This window comes from Chroicocephalus ridibundus, chromosome 4 (assembly GCF_963924245.1).
Source record: "Chroicocephalus ridibundus chromosome 4, bChrRid1.1, whole genome shotgun sequence".
In the NCBI taxonomy this organism is placed as follows: domain Eukaryota; kingdom Metazoa; phylum Chordata; class Aves; order Charadriiformes; family Laridae; genus Chroicocephalus; species Chroicocephalus ridibundus.
The window spans coordinates 75,699,493-75,716,522 of record NC_086287.1 but is presented as its reverse complement, the minus strand read 5'-3'; the positions used below and the strand labels follow the sequence as shown (position 1 = coordinate 75,716,522).

The window sequence follows — 17,030 nt, the reverse complement described above, 5'->3', positions numbered from 1 at the left end:
TGCTAAAGGACTGGGGTTTTGGGGTCTTTTTGTGACACTAGATGACACAAGTTTCAGAGCAATCATTATTATATTATATTTGTCATGACTATATATCAAGGCGCTCTGAATCTAATTGCACAGGATAGCAGACAAGTTTTAATCAGTAAATAAAAGGATACGAAGACTGGTGGGTAGAACCCGCATCAGAAGGCAGAGATGCACTTACAGCACGTTTCTGTACATTCACAGATTATGGAATCTAGCTAGAGAAGATTTGCAAATGGCTCCTGTGAAAGACTTGCATATAAAGATCTGTGATCACAACGTCCCCAGCTGAGGTGTATTTTCATGTGGGACTATATTAATTCCTTGGGAATGGTAAAGGGAAAAACATAAAGAGTTACTTGGTGTGTAAAAAGAAAGGGTGATGTGGTAAGAAGGTAACCACATGCAAAGTGTCCATTAAGAGAAAAATTCTTTAAGTTGCTCTTCTTCCTAGCACTCCTTTCTCATCCCTCCACAAATATATCCATTGTCTTTCTGAGTATGCATACAGATATAGCAGGCTTGCACTGGATGAATCAACTTTTTTATTTTACTTTTTCATATTTTAATAGTTTTGTATTTTAAAGATGTTTGTAAAAGTATAGTTTTCTTTCTATACAACCACTCACCTAATTCTGTTTATAGCAACAACTTGATATAAAATATTAAAAAGGAGAACAAATAAGTTAGGAAAAGATAATGAATTTTCGGAAGTCGCAACTAAGGATGCGAAAGGCTAGCAGCAGAGAGTGTAAGACCCCAGTTCAAATCTAGAGTTGCAATGTGACAGTTACAAACTTAGCAGCTGGTGCTTATCTAGATGTCTGACAGAGCAAAACTTTGACTTCAGTAACACATACTCTAATAATTCAAATGTTATTTAGTTTATATATGTATCAGGAAAAACCCTTTGCGGTTGAAGTCATTATTTTGTCATCCTTTTAAGGTGAAATGTGTGCTTGCTGGTCCTCTGACTTCTATCTTAACCTAGAATCCCCCCAAATATAAACAGATGAAAGATGATATAGGTGTATTTTGGAGAACCCTGCTGTTATAACTTTGTTCCTGTTATCCTATTCTTTAGTGGTAGAAAACAGGGACCTTCCATCTCCCTGTGTGTTTGAGTGCTGCTGCTTTAGTAAAATCTTAACTCTTTCCAAAATTGTGATTTTGGAGTGATTTTTACTGAGTGATTTTACTGTCTTCTGCTGTGTGTTAGGGAAGTTTGGACTAATATTCCCTGTATGTAGTGCTGTATACTGGAGAGCTTTGGTCCAGTATATTTCCTGGACAATGGGGAGAACACCCACCTTCTAGCTGATATGTTGGTTATTAATCCTATCAAGGGCAAAAAGCTAACTGACCATGTTGGTAAGTCCATGGAGGAAGTTGGGAAAGTGAAAAAATCATTAGTTAAATGACTGTTGTGGGCTCATACTAGAGAATTTAAACAAGAAATGCTTAAAAGAGATCGTTTGAAAAGATAATGGTAGAAACTAGCCGAGGTTGCTTGAAGAAAGTAAATATTGTACATCAACACCTTACTAGTATGATAGCCCTGACCAGTGCTATGCGAACTTTTTGGGCGGTGATCATTTTTTCCCCATGATTTTTCGGAGACTTAAGGAATGAACAACACAACGTCTTAAGGACAGAGAGCAGGATTCCAGTCTGTGTTCCACTGTCTTCCTCCAGGACTGTTTCATGCAGTTACCTCGTCCAGAAACTGTATGGTTGAGAACACCCCCACTAGGTGAGTGCTTGTGATAAGCCTTTAACAGAGCTCAGCTCAGTTCCTTTGAAAGTGTACCCATGCCTGTCTGCAATGGATGAACTAGCCTGTGGCGGCCAACAGAGTGACACAATTTTCTGCAGCCTTTTGAGATGACTGTCAGTGTTTTAATCGAGTAACAGAGTATCTTTAAACAGCTAACTCCAGCTAGTTTCTTGCTCATGTTATCAGTTATTTTGAATTCTGGACTCTAAAGGTTAGCCTTCAGTGTGAACTGTCTGGTAAAGCTAGGTGTCTAGTTCAGAGGGTTCCTCTCTGAAGTCCGTGTGCCTAAAAGCTAAGGAATGAATAGAAGTTTTCTGTTAGATCACAGACTGTTTCTTTACCTGTCCAGGACATCCTTAGGAAATAATCTTTCATCTTTCTTTCTTCCCCGCATACTCCCTTCTCCATGATAGAATAATATAGCTTTAAAGCACCTGAAATTAGATACCCTTCTGAGAGCACGTGTAAGAGACTAAGATATGAAAATGAATTGCAACTCATTGCATTCCTATAATTAGGTAAAAGAGAGCACAGTGTGTCTCAGAACACAGAAAGAAGGGTGAAATAAGATATTTTTTTTTTTTTTTTTTTAAGGAAAGATGTGGCAACAGCATGATAATGATTTTGTACTCTGATTCTTCATCACTCATATGCTGCAAGATCTGCCGTTGTGAAGCAGATTAATGTCACAAAAAGGTAGTGTCAAACACATTACCTCTTTCTCTTCATACAGTTTTAGAAACACGATTCCACCGAATACCCATTTTAAAAACAGTGCTTCTATGTGGAAGATGTACTCTTTGATTCTTGTAAACTAAATACTCCTTTGAAAGACATGGTTCTCTACAGAGTCCTCACTAGGCTTTACCTTAACAGTTGAGCAAGATTGATTCATTTTTTTAGGGTCTTACTTGAAAAATCATCTGCTTCATCTGGATGTAGATTCAGTCTATAGAATAAACTCAAACTATACAAAAGGGTTGTATTAACAGGCTTAAGTTAAAAGAAAATAAAACAGCGAAAAGCATCTTCCTGGATGAGTCTTTTAAATTGTTTTGGGGGGTCAGCAAATGAAAAGATAGGGAAAGTATGCGTACATGGATAAATATATATATGTGTGTGCGTCTATGTATTATGTAAATGTATTGCAGAAATATAAATATATATGTATTTATGTGTATATTCTATGTAAAAAGTAAAATCATATATGTACAACTTTTATTTATGCATGTGAAGAGAACGATGGATTGACCAAGTGTTTCCTCTGGAATTTTTTCTTTTTTTTTTAGTAAAAATCTTGCAAGTGCTGTTTCTGGCTCTTCCTTAAAGCCTCCTGAGATTCAAAATGACCTGTTGGCTATGCTTGCATTTGTATCGCATGGTAATTAAGCGTGATAGCAGCAACTATATTCCTAGCACCCTGGGAGGATCCACTTCTGCCTCCAGAAACTGATGTCAGCAAATAATTTTGAAAATGGTCTCACTTAACATAGCTCTGCTGGCAAGCTATGACTGGTGCGAATGGAACATATTATTATTTTTTTAATAAAAGTGATTACTGTAAAATGTTTCAGTAGTGACCTTGAAGAGTGAAGTGAATCAGTTTTCAAAAGCTGACATTGAAAATGGGTTTTGGGATACAGTCCATATCTATTGCAAATTATATTTGGTCTCAGTCCAAAGGTGATATTAAACCTTAAAAATAAATTCCTCTCTGCTAACCCAGTTAATATAAAACTTGTATTTCCTTTGTATATAGTTCTTTTCCCCTAAAGATAGAACTAACATCCAGTAATATAAACTTTCACGTCTACACATACCCATTTCTCTCATAGAAGGTCCATAGCTGAGTTAAGATCCTTAAGGCTTGCATATCATTGCTTGTCCCTCTACTTAGAAGCACTTACCTTAAAATTTAATATTCTTTTGCAAATTAATGATTCTACTGAAAATCTCTTGAAGGTGGTGAAATGCTTGGGAATTTTGTAGGCTTATTTTTCACAAGAGATTTTTTCAGAATTGTTTAGTTTTTTGTGACAGCTTTCACTTCAAAATTTCAAGCTAACTGGAAAGTAATACTGCTTTGCAAAAATCAAACAAGTATGTTTCTACAAAACTGTGCGAGTTTGATTCTTCATTGTCATACTGTTACTCATTCAGTCACAGCCAGTGGATTCAAGAACATCAAAAAATACTTATGTTCCTAAATAGTTGTTGCAGCCACGTGTCTTTTTCTCACATCTTGGATTATTTGGCTTTTCATCATAATTATCCAGCACTTGTACTTTTATGCTGGTGATGATAGGAATCTTACTGCATCCTGAAAAATTATTCAGTTGATTGTTTTACGCATTCGTGGCATGCATATGATGCATGCTTCACCCAGTTCTTCTTTTAGTTAGCAGAAGCTATACAAATGCTTTTTTTGGTCAGTGTTTTCATGGACTTGTGTAGCAGTAACATTTCAAATTTTAAAATGTTATTGATTGTTTTACCATACATTGCTGAGATATGGGAAGGCACCTAATTATTGTCTCGTAAATCCCATTGTGGACCAGTCACTGAACTTCACTACAAAACCAACTGATGTGAGCAAACTCAGGGTGGGGGGTGGGGGGGAATGAACGAAATGGTGTGTAATTATTCTTTAGCAGCTACTCACAGTGAGTATGACAGCCTGGTACTTTCTTGCCCATGTAAGCTTGTGAAGAATTTTTTTACTGGTGCAAAGTTCGCTTTTCACGTTTGTTGCTGTGGTTTCTCTTTCCACTACCATTTGTTATGGATACTTTTCAAGAATTTTTCATGTTCCATTTAATTTTTATTTATGTATTTATTTTTAATTTTTTAAAAATGTATTTTTGTTGGTCTTGCTGAAGTAGGTCAGCCTGCATCTGAAAGGAAAGGATAGGCTTGTTGCCACTGTTACAAACTGGCATAGAGTTAAGTTGTCAGAGTCCTGCAAGGTAAGATGGAGTCTTATTTGAGCTACTGACTTCTAAGGAGACCAGAAGATCCCAACTTCGATGCTTTGTGTGTGAGGAAGGGTACATTTCATTCTTAATTCCAAGGAGCTGCGTAAATCTATGTTGCTGTTTTTGTAGAGGAGGAACAAAGCACTGATTTGTTATGTTGGAAAAAGTCAGAGCTGTTAACACTGAATGACTTCCCTGGTGGCTTTCTATCTAAGACATTTTTAAAGGCATTTGAGCACCAAACTGTTCTTTGTGCCTTTTAAAAATCCCTCCTGCGAAAACAAAGGTGGTTTAGAAAGGCTTTTCAATTGGACAGCCTTTGATAAGACTTCTTACTGGTTTCACAATTTTAGAACAAACATTCTTAATCTAATACCTACTTGCTTATAAACAACCTCATGCTTCCTCAAATGCATTCGTAGTAATAAGGAGGCCATAATGTATGGCTGAATGACCTGATGTGGATCCCTGAAAAGGATGAGTTGTGAGCAGTGTACCCTGAAAGAGATACCTAACAGAGAGTAGTGCTTTAGTTCCTTATTGACAAGATGTTGGTGATAATGGCAGTGATGGAGGGTTGCTTTTCCTGTATTTGTCAAATACTCATCTCCACACAAAAATACATCTTGGTGACTATTTTTAGGATCATCGTGTCCAAAAAAATGTTGGTTTTTTGTATGATCAGGATTGCATGTATTTTCAATAATTGTATTACTTCTGCTGTAGATCTGGGGGAGAGATATGCCGTTGTTGTTTAATAGTAGAGCTAGCTTAATTTTCTGATTTCAGATTTTGTTAACACAAAACTGCATTTGAAAATGGTACTTTTCATTTATAATGGGGCTAAAACATGATCAATAACTGCATGACCTTTTAAAGAATTTTGCGATTTTTGTATGCCATGTGGCATCAATTTACAGTACTTGGTGTCTTTTCAAGGAATGTAAGACTAGAAGGGACCATCTGGGTTATCAAATGCATAGCCCTCACAATTTCAGACAACAGAGAGAAACATCACTGGTGCAGAAAGGCCCAGAGAGAGGTTTTTTTTCGTGTACTCTCCCTTGCCAAAATCAATACAGATAAAGCACTTCCCAAGACCCTAAGACAAAGTAAAAAATATTTTTAATTAAGAAGAAAGTGAACTACCCTTTCAGGTTTTATTGTGGCCAAGAAGAAAAGCCTAAGTGTAATGAATTGCATACAAATTGTGAGAAAAAAGAAAGCACTTACAATTAACCGAGAACAGGATTTAGAAGACTTATGAGTTTTTGCAGTTTACTTATTGCCGACTGCATTTCTGAAAGCAAAAAACCAAGCCACTAGTTGTCACATAGGCTGCGTGTAAACCGCTTAGTTTGGAAGGGACATCAAGGCTACGGAGGAATGGCTGTCCAAAGCACAACTCTCATTCTGAGCTATAAGGAATGTATCACTTCACAGTATAAATTATCTTTATCTTCAAGATGAATATAAACTAACAATTATGAAAAGATAGTCTAGTAATGCAGCTATTCATCATAAGCAATTTTTAGTGGGTTGATTTCACATTAATTTGGAAAAACAGTGGCTTTTGTTCAGAGAAAGAAACTGCATGTGTTACTATAACATTATGCAGATCAGCACCCATTACAGTAGCATTTAAGTTGATTTAATAGGAAGTTTTCAGAGCCATAAAGGGGACAGTCAGTTATTTAGGTCTTTAATGAGCTTAAAAGAGTGAGATTCTTGTTTTTGTCTTAGTGTCTTTTGAAAGACACATCTCTCTTCCATATTTGGGAGAAAATGAACAGATGAATGTATACTCTTCTGTATTTGGAGTTTCTTAATCCACAGGGGCGCATACGATGTTGAGTTAATCTCCAGAAGAGATTTACGCACGAGGGAATTTCCCCTTCCCCAGCCCTTGCTCCCTTGGGATCTCTATACACAGTAGAGAGATATATTCCTGCTGAGTTTTTAGGTAATTTTTATTCTTTTCGTATTATCTGTGATTACTTTTAATTCTTTTCTGTTGTTTTTAGGAAGATTTTCTATCATAAAGTAAAAATACTTTGCCCTTGTCTGAACGAAAGAAATAATTTAATACTATGGAGAAGGATGGACTGGAAGTATTAAACATGCACATAGGCACAACAATAAATCCGCAGGTTCTTTTCTACAGCTCTTATATGAGCAATTATAAAACAGCTTATCGGTTCTGCTGGTCAACATTAAATATGCAAATACATACATGAAAGTTCATGTACACCTACACACTCATCAGTTCATATAGATGAAATCTTAGGTGAGGAAAGCCGTGAGCATGGTTAGCATGGTACAGGGTAAGTTCCCTCTTGAAGATTGGTTTTTAACATGTCTCCCAGCTCCTGCCTGCCTTTTGGCTTCATTGCTGTCAAAGTTGCACAAGTGTCATGATCTGCTCCTGGGGAACACGTAACACAGTTGGACTGGTGGACAAATTCTGTCTTTGGATCCGCTTGCCCAGATTTAGCTGCTCAGAAGTACAAGGATAAAAGCTGGCCTAAAATACGCATGGAAAGACTAAAATGTGGCTGTTTGTCTGCTGTTGGCTGCAACTCTGTATTCCCACTGAGGGTGCCTGATCTCCTGAGGTGTTAGGAGCAGATTGTGCTTGAGTAATAGAAAATCTAAAAGTCAGGCTAGGTTGTTTACCATAACTATAAACTGCACAACCTTATGGATTTTAAGTCATTATATTTCTTGCTATCTGTGAAGATTATTCAGCTCACTTTGGTGTATCTTGAAAGGATTTTAAGTGTTACCTTCAGATGATTTTCAGTGATACCTAGAGAAGTCAATTGATCTTGGAAAAAATAAGTATATGCATTAGAATGATTATTTTGTAATTATGATTTGTGATGAAGATTTGGTAGCTGATAACTGTGGCCATCTCCTCTAGTTCTTATTTAGGTATAGCTCAGGTAAAGCTTTATTAATTTGATTGGGAATTTTGCCTAGCAGAGATTGTAAGATTTGTTTCCAAGTGTCATTTTTAATTTATATAGTACCCACACTTATTTAATTTACAATAATAACAGAAATTATCTAAAGACTTTTAAAATGCCTTTTTAAATTATAGCAATATACAGCTAGAGCAGTAGGATACAAAGTTATTAAATAACTTTGTAGATGCAAACAGAAATTTAATTAAAATAATTTAGGTTACCTCATGCTTCCATAAAGTCAGCACGCAATACAGGAAGTACGGAACACTAGATAATAAATTCCAGAATGTTAAAACAGGTGGCAGTTAAAAAATAAAGTAGAATAAATAACAAAAACGCCAAAAAAAATCCCTCTTTATTTCTCCACTGATTGCGGAGCTCTGTCTGTTACTTCTTTATGCAGAACATTTCTGTCAAGGCCAGCTCTTTCCTAACCCTTGCGAAAAAATAAACTGCCACAGAATTAGAAGCAGATACTGTTTCATCAGTCATACACCGCATAATCTCAGTACTTGTAGGGGTTTTTGCTTGTTACTATCTACATCTGTTTTAAAAACTGTACTGTTGGAGGAAAAATTCTGCTTATCATTTCCAGTGCAAGCACATAAAAAAAACAAATCTGACAAACAGTGCACACTACTGAAACACTTTAAAAAGTTCTGAATAGCATGTAGTACAGAATTTCTGAGTGATATTGTAACAGCATTGTTCTTGTGAAAGATAGGTAGCAATCATGCTGGTTAAGCAGTTTTATTTCTTTGTTGGGAGCTTCTTGCCTTATTTTTATTAATATAATATTGTTTGCCTCTTTATTGTTGTTCCTTATTGTTTCATGTTGCTTTACTATTTGCATTCAAAGGGTTATCTCTGGCTAAGTTCACGTGTTATGTCTGCAGGAGACAAGGAGTAGCTTTAAATAATCGCTTTGACATCGTTTAGTAGACTCTGCTGAGTGCTAACAGTTCTTTGAATTGTATCTTAAGTATCTCAGGGTGTGATACCAGATAGCAGTTGAGGAGTTTCAGCAGACTTAGATTGAACAAACCTTCTTTGATTAAAAATAAAATCCCCAGAAATTACTGAGAGGCACCCTCCAGCAGACAGAACCCTTCTCCTTAGAACATAATGAGGCTAGGATAAATTGGCCCTAACATTTATGTTTCCCCTCAGTAAGATACAGGAAGAATTTGTAAGAACTCCCTTCTTTTAATTCTTTCTTCTGTGTGCTATGTTCCCACGTGTGATTAGACGGTATTAATTTTGAAAGAGTCATTCTGGGTCTCTGCATTTGCACAACGGTCTCAGCTGTTCTAGTAGCTGAAATGCTGGCTGGTTGCCTTTACAGAGAAACTGGAGAATGAGGGTTTGGTTACCTGGGGCATGATGGCTCGAGGAATGATGCAGTTGTACCTCAAGGGTCTGATCATTCTGGGGATGCATTTCTAAGAATCCCTCAAAGATTTCAGTGAAGAAGTTGAAGATTACCCTACAAGAGACATAAAGCCTAGGTGAAGAAATATGAAAGATAATTGTAGCTTTTGTGTAGCAGCAGGTAGGCTGCCTGGATGAACCTGTTCTTTCCCTTAGTCTCTAGGTCCTTGGAACTGCTCTTTGATCTGTTTGTAACGACAATTTGTTGGAGGATTCCAATGCGGGTCATTGCAGTGAATAATATATTAATATGCTGAATGCCTCCAAATGATTGTTTGGGGTATATGTATTTATTTATTTGTTTTGACGGAAAATTATTTTGGTGGGTGGCCGAATCAATGTAAAATTAAGTAGATCACAGCACACAACTTTAATGTTAAATAGTTATGGCTACTATGAGCTACTCTTGGTATGAGCTTTCTCTGTGAAACAAATATAGCATCTGTCTTTCATGTATTCTGCATTTATACTGACGTAATGATTCTGAACTTAGAATCAATAAACTGAGAGTGAATTAGTCATTATATATGAGTATTGTGTCCTTTCCCAGGAATTCAATCAGTAACACCATATGCAATTAATTTCAACAAATCTAAGCAGGTTACAACAGGAACAGGAGCAAGCATATATTCATAACAATGAGGCAACACCTATATTAACTGTTCAGATTAAAATTATAATTTGAATTAAAATTCAAGTGAGGCCCATTTGCCTTTAACCAGTTTCTTGGAAATAATCACTGCTGAAGTACATATTGAGCCATTTCATTAACCTTTGAAAGAATGCCTCGAAGTGTTGCTCCTTGGCTGAGATGTTAATATGCTAGTCATGCTGATGACCTGTTCACAAAAGCTGAATTACCAGCTGCATTTGCATTGATCTGCGGATGAAGAGTGCTATTTTAGAGCTGAGTGTTGTTCTCGAACCACAACTGTGTATACTTATTTGAGTGATAACACAACAAACATTAATTACGTTGATGAAAATACGTCAGTTTTTAATGTGATGAGTATGAACTATATCTTTTTTTTATATATGTGATGGGAAATCTTAAACAATGAATAATAATTTGTCCATCAAAGGCACCAAGATAGACAGTTACTGCACTCCTAAAAGCTTATCATGTGAAGGGATGAGATACAGGGCAAGAAATTAAGTGATCTCAGTGGGGAAAGTTGCTTGACTAGCATTACACAGCTGATTGTTGCCTCAAAGAATAAAGTTCTTGTCTATTTTCAGAGGGCAGCTTGTCTTCTGATATGCTGACTGGCTGCAGGCTCACTAGCTCATTGGGCTCCTGATCAGTGAGGTATCTCCCTAATAAGCTGTGCCTAAATTCAAGGTGTAGCACAGCACAGAACTCAAGCAGGTAAGTCAGCTTGGCCTGGGAAATGGGGCAGTGAATGGAGGAGGTGCACACAGAGGTCCAAGAGCTTGACTAGGGGCATCTGACAGGTACAGGGGCAGGAATGCGCTTTGCTTTGTGTCTCTGCCACAGCTCCTGCTGCTCAGCTGTTTCTGGATCACCCTGTCTCAGCTGCATGTGTTGTGCACTGGCAAGGAGGCAAAGGCAGGGCAGCATTTGAATTGAGACCATGGATGATAGAGAGATGGCAGAAACAGTGAAGGATGTCTAGAAGTTTGTGAATCAGTGTTTTGTCCTATAGTGGCTACCATAACCTGATCATTGCTCTTGTCATCAAGGTTTTTCCTACCAGTGCAATAAAAAAAAGTAATACAAGTTATTTAGAATTACAGTGTTAGGCTGTTACGGAGGTCACGCTTTAGTCCTGGCCTGACAGTTCAGTTAGTTTTTAATTCCATCGTTACCACAGTCTCTTTGAGATGAAAGCTAGTGACAGGAGACGCATCTCTGGCTCGTTCCTGTAATACTTCTCTTTAATTTAGCAGGTCTTGAAGGTAGATAAAAGTGCTACCTTGAAAGCAGTCATATGCTGTTTAACTAGAAATGAGTAGAAACAAGATGTATTAGTAATACTTACATGTCTGCGTGCATTAAAAGAAAACTGTGGAATAGAAAATTTTAGGCAGAGGGAAAAACAAATCACATTGTAAGATTTGGGTTTCCTACTGTGTGAATGGCAAAGTCTTTTGTTGGTGATGATCTGTTTTGTGTAGGTGTACCTAACCTGTTCCTGTTTTGGGAACTTCCCTAAAGAAGTAGTAATAATAATACTACAGTTATAGTCCCTCGAATAAGAAGAAATAGAAGTGATTCAAGGAATTTTTCTAAGGGAAAGAAAGATTTGGTCACAGACCATAGGGAAAAAGAAAGGGGACATATATGTCCAATAGCTAGTAAATCACTAAAAACTAGGGCTAACAGGTTTGTATCATAAAGCAAAACAGAAAGTTAAGTCACACATTCTGCATTATGACGACTTTGAATATTTGATGGGAACATTGTCTAAATTATCCATTTATAAATAAGAGATTTTTTTCATCAAATTTATGCTTAAAGTCTGTCCTAGCCTCACCATGTAAACTGAAGTTAGATTAGTTAAAGCTTATCAGCTTGCAGCCTCCTCATATGAGGCACAGTATCAAATACTCCTCCTCAGCTGTTTTCCCTGCAGTTGCTAGAGTTACAGCTGATGGCTGCTACTGTATGTTGTGCTGCCTGGGAAGTCTCAAGTGGGCTGCCTCAGACAGAGACCACCTCTTTTGTAGGTAACTGGAGAGTTCAGACTGAGGGTATTCAGAATACAAATGTATTTTGTTGTTAAGAATCAGTGTGTATGCTGATGACCGTGATAGTTCGATATATGAGGGTTTGACTACTCAGTGCCTGTCTGGGAAACATGCTGCAGTCTGTAGTTTCTGACTTAGCTTGTAAGGAAATATGATTTTTACATATCATAAAAATTACTGAATTGTGATAGAGTTCTGTGATGATTATTCTGCTGATGGTATTTTAATGTGGACCATTGTGTATTTTGTAAAAGCAAGCAAAGATGTAGTTAGAGGAGAGCTAACAGCAGCTCTCTTCTATTGCAACTTGGAAAGATGACTGAATTAAAGAAAAAGTTGGTTCGCTGAAGCACCAAACAAGCAATACAACAGTACATTTGGTAACCAAAATGTGCATGGTTTGTTGATTGTTCTGATTATCCCAGAGATTATTCTCTTTTGAAAAAATGCAGTTTTCTGGTAATTATTTAAAGCATTCGGACACTAAAATCTTATGCATACACAGCAAGCTGACACAATGTCATCAGTGACATTCTAAGCTTTCACAGTCTAAAACATGCCATCCATATACTTTGTTGAGGGCAACTTCTTTCTATTTGTGGCACTACATATTAAAACCTAGGGTTTTATAGGTGAATTCTTTTTTCAGATTCATATGAGTCATCCCTATCCATTTAGACTTCAAAAACCCAGTGGAGTAAGGATTGAGCATTCACCTCGGTGCTTGCTGGTGTTTGGGCTTGCAGGTGATGATATGTACAAACTGTCCTAATCCAATTCTATCTGACTTCTCTGCATGATACTCTGTTAGCATTTCTAATGTTGTTTCTGACATGCCTGTTTTTGAAATGCAATCAAATTAAGGAAGAAAAGGTCAGTAATAGGAGAACCCCCTCAGAGGAGTTTGTGGCATCTGACACCTGTATCCACGTCCCTTGTGTCCTGGTGACAGAAGCTGGCATTCTGCTGCTGTGGTATTAACTTAATTTGCAGGTGGCACCACCTTTTGTGTGTAGTAATAAAAGGGAAAGTGAGCATTTTGCATTCAGTATTATTCAAGTCAATTACCCTGACATTTATTTTAAAATATAGCACTGGTACTGATGAGTATTATCTGCATTTTCCATCATATTGTTTGAAGCATATCCCAAGATTACAAAAGAACATCTTGTTCTCAGCCCCAATGGGAGGTTGCTTAGGAGGTACATGGGTGGGTAGGAGGTCAGAAAAATAATTTAAAAAAAAAATTTCTTTATAGAAGTTTCCCCCCAGAAAGCCCATAAACCTTTCTGGTTTTCAACTTTCCAAATATTTTACTGAGCGCAACACAGTAGAGAAATGTTTGGGGTTGAACTGTGCCCTATAAGAAAATCAGTGTCTGTGCTGGTAGAGTAATGCAAAGTTTGAGGTTCCTGAGCTTTTTTCCTCTACCAAGTCCAGTTTGCTTCGGAGTACTCTTTTCACATGGCTGTTGCCACAAGTAGATGATGTGAGTTTCTTCAGAGACTGGCGCTGGTTGTAGCTGACTGGAGAGTTAAGTGTTTACAATGGCGTGCTTGAAAAGCCACAGCTACAGTCTGGAAAAGGCTTAGACCTGGCTGAATTACTTGCTGCAAATCACTTGTGTAGATTTGTGGGTAGGAGCCATGGTAGATGGAGTCAGCAAAGAACTTTGAAAAGTGTGTCCTTACTTAAAACAAATAGTTCACAGTTTCCAGTGCATACTTCTTATATAAATGTAACACATAAGTATGTGTTCTATAACTATAGCAGGGACCTGTACTGTAGCTGCTTAATGTAAACAGTTCACCAGAGGCCTAAGACTGGGAACAGCGGATGCACCTTTGCCTGTAGCCATCAATGATGATTACAAAAGCAGTTGTTTCCTCAAAACTTGTTTGTCAGAGTTCTTGCAACTGAAAAGAGGGATGAATGTGGTAAAACAAGGCAGCTATTTGGCTTCCAAAAAATATTCACAAACATAGAATTAGGGCTTTTATTTGTTGTTGTTCTGCTTTGTTTGTTTGCAGATAATGTTGCAGCATAGAAAGTCCTGGGATGTATAAAAAGAATAATTAGTAAACCTGCATTTAAGTAACAGTTGACTTCAAAGAGTGTTTTTCATACCAGAGAAATGTTTTTGGAACTGAAATGAATTTGCTTTGAATTTACTTAGCTTGTATTCATGCCGTCCTTTCTTCTGTCAGTTCCTTGTAATTTCATTGATACATGAATCAACTGTGTATTTAAAAACGTAGTATAATGGTGACATAATTAATTTGCGGAGCAGCATGTGAAAGAGCCTTGACAGGTTTGTGGTTTACTAGCAATAGCTTTACAAGATTAGGCTGGAGCTCTCAAACTGACCTATGTGAGTTGTTTACTTAATTTCTCATGATGCTGCAAATCAAGTTGTGTTATCAGCTGAGTGAGCAGCAAAGTCGTACTGTCTTCACTGCTTACCGGTTTGGCTTCTTTGCCTTAGTGGAGCCAGTCATAATTCTCAGTTCGTTTCAGGATAATAACTTCAGAGAGTAATTTTGATCTCTGCTACAAAATTACTTCTTTAAATTCACAAGACAGTCTGAAATATAAAGCAAAAAATCTTCATTAGGAAAAAGGGAACATAGAACAAAAAAACCAGAACACAACCTTTTTTATTTTAGTACAAGAGTTTTTTGTCTCTGGAAGTATGAAATGGCTTAATCTTGCATGTACAGGCCTTATGGCTTTTGCCCTGTAGTATTTTCCATCAAAACCGATCAATAAACCTGTTAACCACAACGAATAGTGTAACCAGGTGGTATTACCTGCTTTCAGTGTCCTGTGCCAGTTCAGTGATCTCGGCCCAGGCCCTGACCGGCTTGACAGCACTTACTACAAAATGCATCAGCAGGACTTCAGAACGTCGTGGTTGTTTTGGCTGTAGGGCTCAAGAGGGAATGAATGTGGCTTGTAAATAAATGACTTATTTTCCCTAGGAAAAGGTCAGTCACTTTCGGGTAACTGTGTAGCTTGTGGATTATGCTCATCCATGGGTATCATTGTGATAGCAGTCTGCTACTCATAGCTACGGCAGTTATTTCTCTTGGAACACACTACAATGAGTTATCCTTTCGGTGTGGAAAAAGTTTGACATTTAATTCCACAGACGCAAATTATTTCTTGTTACCTGTAGCCAAGACACACTGGAATGTGAAGTTCTGCTTCCTGTGCTGTGCTGTGTAGCTCTATGTCAATACATACATAAGGCTTCTGGTCTCTTGATTTATCAGCTTAACTGTCAGATTCATGTAACAAATTCGGAATAAAAATTAAAGTTCTCTTGTGAATTCGCTTCACTAGAGGTAACTGAAAGACTTTATTTCCTCAGTTTTGCTGGTGCGTTTACTGCACATAGAAATAATTATCTGAGATAAAAATCTACTGTACTTTGACTCCCATTGATAGTGAAGCTCATTACACCTCCTTTATAATTATTAACCTCTTTATGTATCCCTCATTAAACACTTCAAAAACAGGCATCCAGGGCTGTTTTAAGAAACTATTTAAGTGATCAGGATGAATTATGTAAGATACTAAAGGTATGTTCCCTCTACATCACCTCAAATCTTACAAACTTCGGGATGCATAATAATCAGAATTATATAAATAATGTTATTGTGTCTAACCATGCTCTGATACTTTCCCAGTACGCATTTGCTTCACTAATGCGAATTTACCTCTGAGACTAGTCCTGTTAAAAGCAATAAACACATGGCATCTCTGCCTGTATTACTCAAGTAAAAGTATGTCCTGCGAAGTGTAGCATAGGCAAGGGGCAGGTAGCAGAGGTAGAAATGTAACTAATAGCCAATAAAGATTGATTTGGCCTTAAAAAAAAATGAGAGTTTCTGTTTCATCATGGAAGCTATGCCATTCATAACACAGACTTGCAGATACTGGGATGTGACACCTTCAGGTTTGTAGTGGGGATGAGATAACCCAAAGCCAAGGAGATGAAAAGTACCAGAAACGTAGCATTCCATGACTGACATCTTTTCCTTTGACAACTGTCCTGTTACATGCAGGAGATAATGCAAACTTCCACTGGAATATGAATTTTATTTCAGTGCTGAAGAGCTTCACTTCCAAGATCACAGCATTCGACACACGAAGGCCTGCGTTTCTAATAAAGACAATTGAATTTTTTTAGGAATGTATTTCTGCTCTACAAAATTACTCTTAAAAGTTGAATTCTGAAGTGAATCACGGTGCAAAGTGAGTTTATCTAACAGCAGGACAAGACTATGTTGGTTTGGAGGATGTAGCAAAAGTCTTACCAGCTGTAGGTGTTGCTGTCAACAAAGATTCTGCTGTGTGAATGCTGTAGTTGGCACTTCTATAACCCTACTAATTTATACAGGTATTGTACATCTCTAAGGATGCTCTTTGAAAATAATGGACCACACAGTCGGTGCAGAGAATAAAATAAACTTGACAAATGCATCGATGCAGCTCTGGGAAAGCCAAACCCCCGTTTGACTTGCCACGGTAGGACTGGCTGTGTAGAAGCTACTAACACCAAACTTTTTGAAGGCAAAATTAGTTGCTTGCACTGTGAGCATGCATCAGAGATCTGGTGAAAAAAAGAAATGCTGCTTTTTTTGGTTTTCTGACTATGTTTTGACCAAATTTGAATGCACTCATTTTTTTCTCCCCTGGAATAGGAGTATTAATTTGTAGTATCTTCTCTTCTTGGTAAACTGTTGCAACAGTAAAGCTTACCTGAGCGAGTAAAAGCAGTACTGAGCATCTGGGATGCTTGCTTTGCATCCTGAATGGAACACTGAGATCAAGTTTATATTGGAGATAGGCCCAGTCAATGCTTCTGGTTCTCTAAAGCTTTGTTATTTGGGTTGAGATCTTATTTAGACTTGTTTTATATGCTAGTATATGGAAAATAGCATGTATGAAAATCTAATCTGGAAATACCGTGCATTTGTTTGCACAGCTTCTGGTTATTTATTAAGTAACAGCTGTTTCAATTAAACATACTTTTTGTCACAGTGAAAAAAACTGGTAATAGTTGGACTCAGTAGAAGTTTTTAAAAGCCTATTAAATATTTAAACAAATTTTTTTTTCTGCTGATGGCCAAG

The 17,030-nt window shown here is 37.3% G+C and overlaps 1 protein-coding gene across 3 annotated transcripts in view; it reads left to right on the top strand.

Annotated features, from left to right (window-relative positions):
* SMPD3 (sphingomyelin phosphodiesterase 3) overlaps positions 1-17,030 on the top strand; it is a 119,347-nt gene that overhangs the window by 55,203 nt on the left and 47,114 nt on the right. Inside the window, exon 1 of one of the 3 annotated variants that reach the window (XM_063334268.1) lies at positions 2,479-2,500. The exons of the other annotated variants lie outside the window; for them this stretch is intronic. The gene's annotated coding sequence lies outside the window, so the exon portion shown is untranslated. Of the gene's footprint in view, positions 1-2,478; positions 2,501-17,030 lie in introns of those variants that run through there. 3 annotated transcript variants of the gene reach the window in all.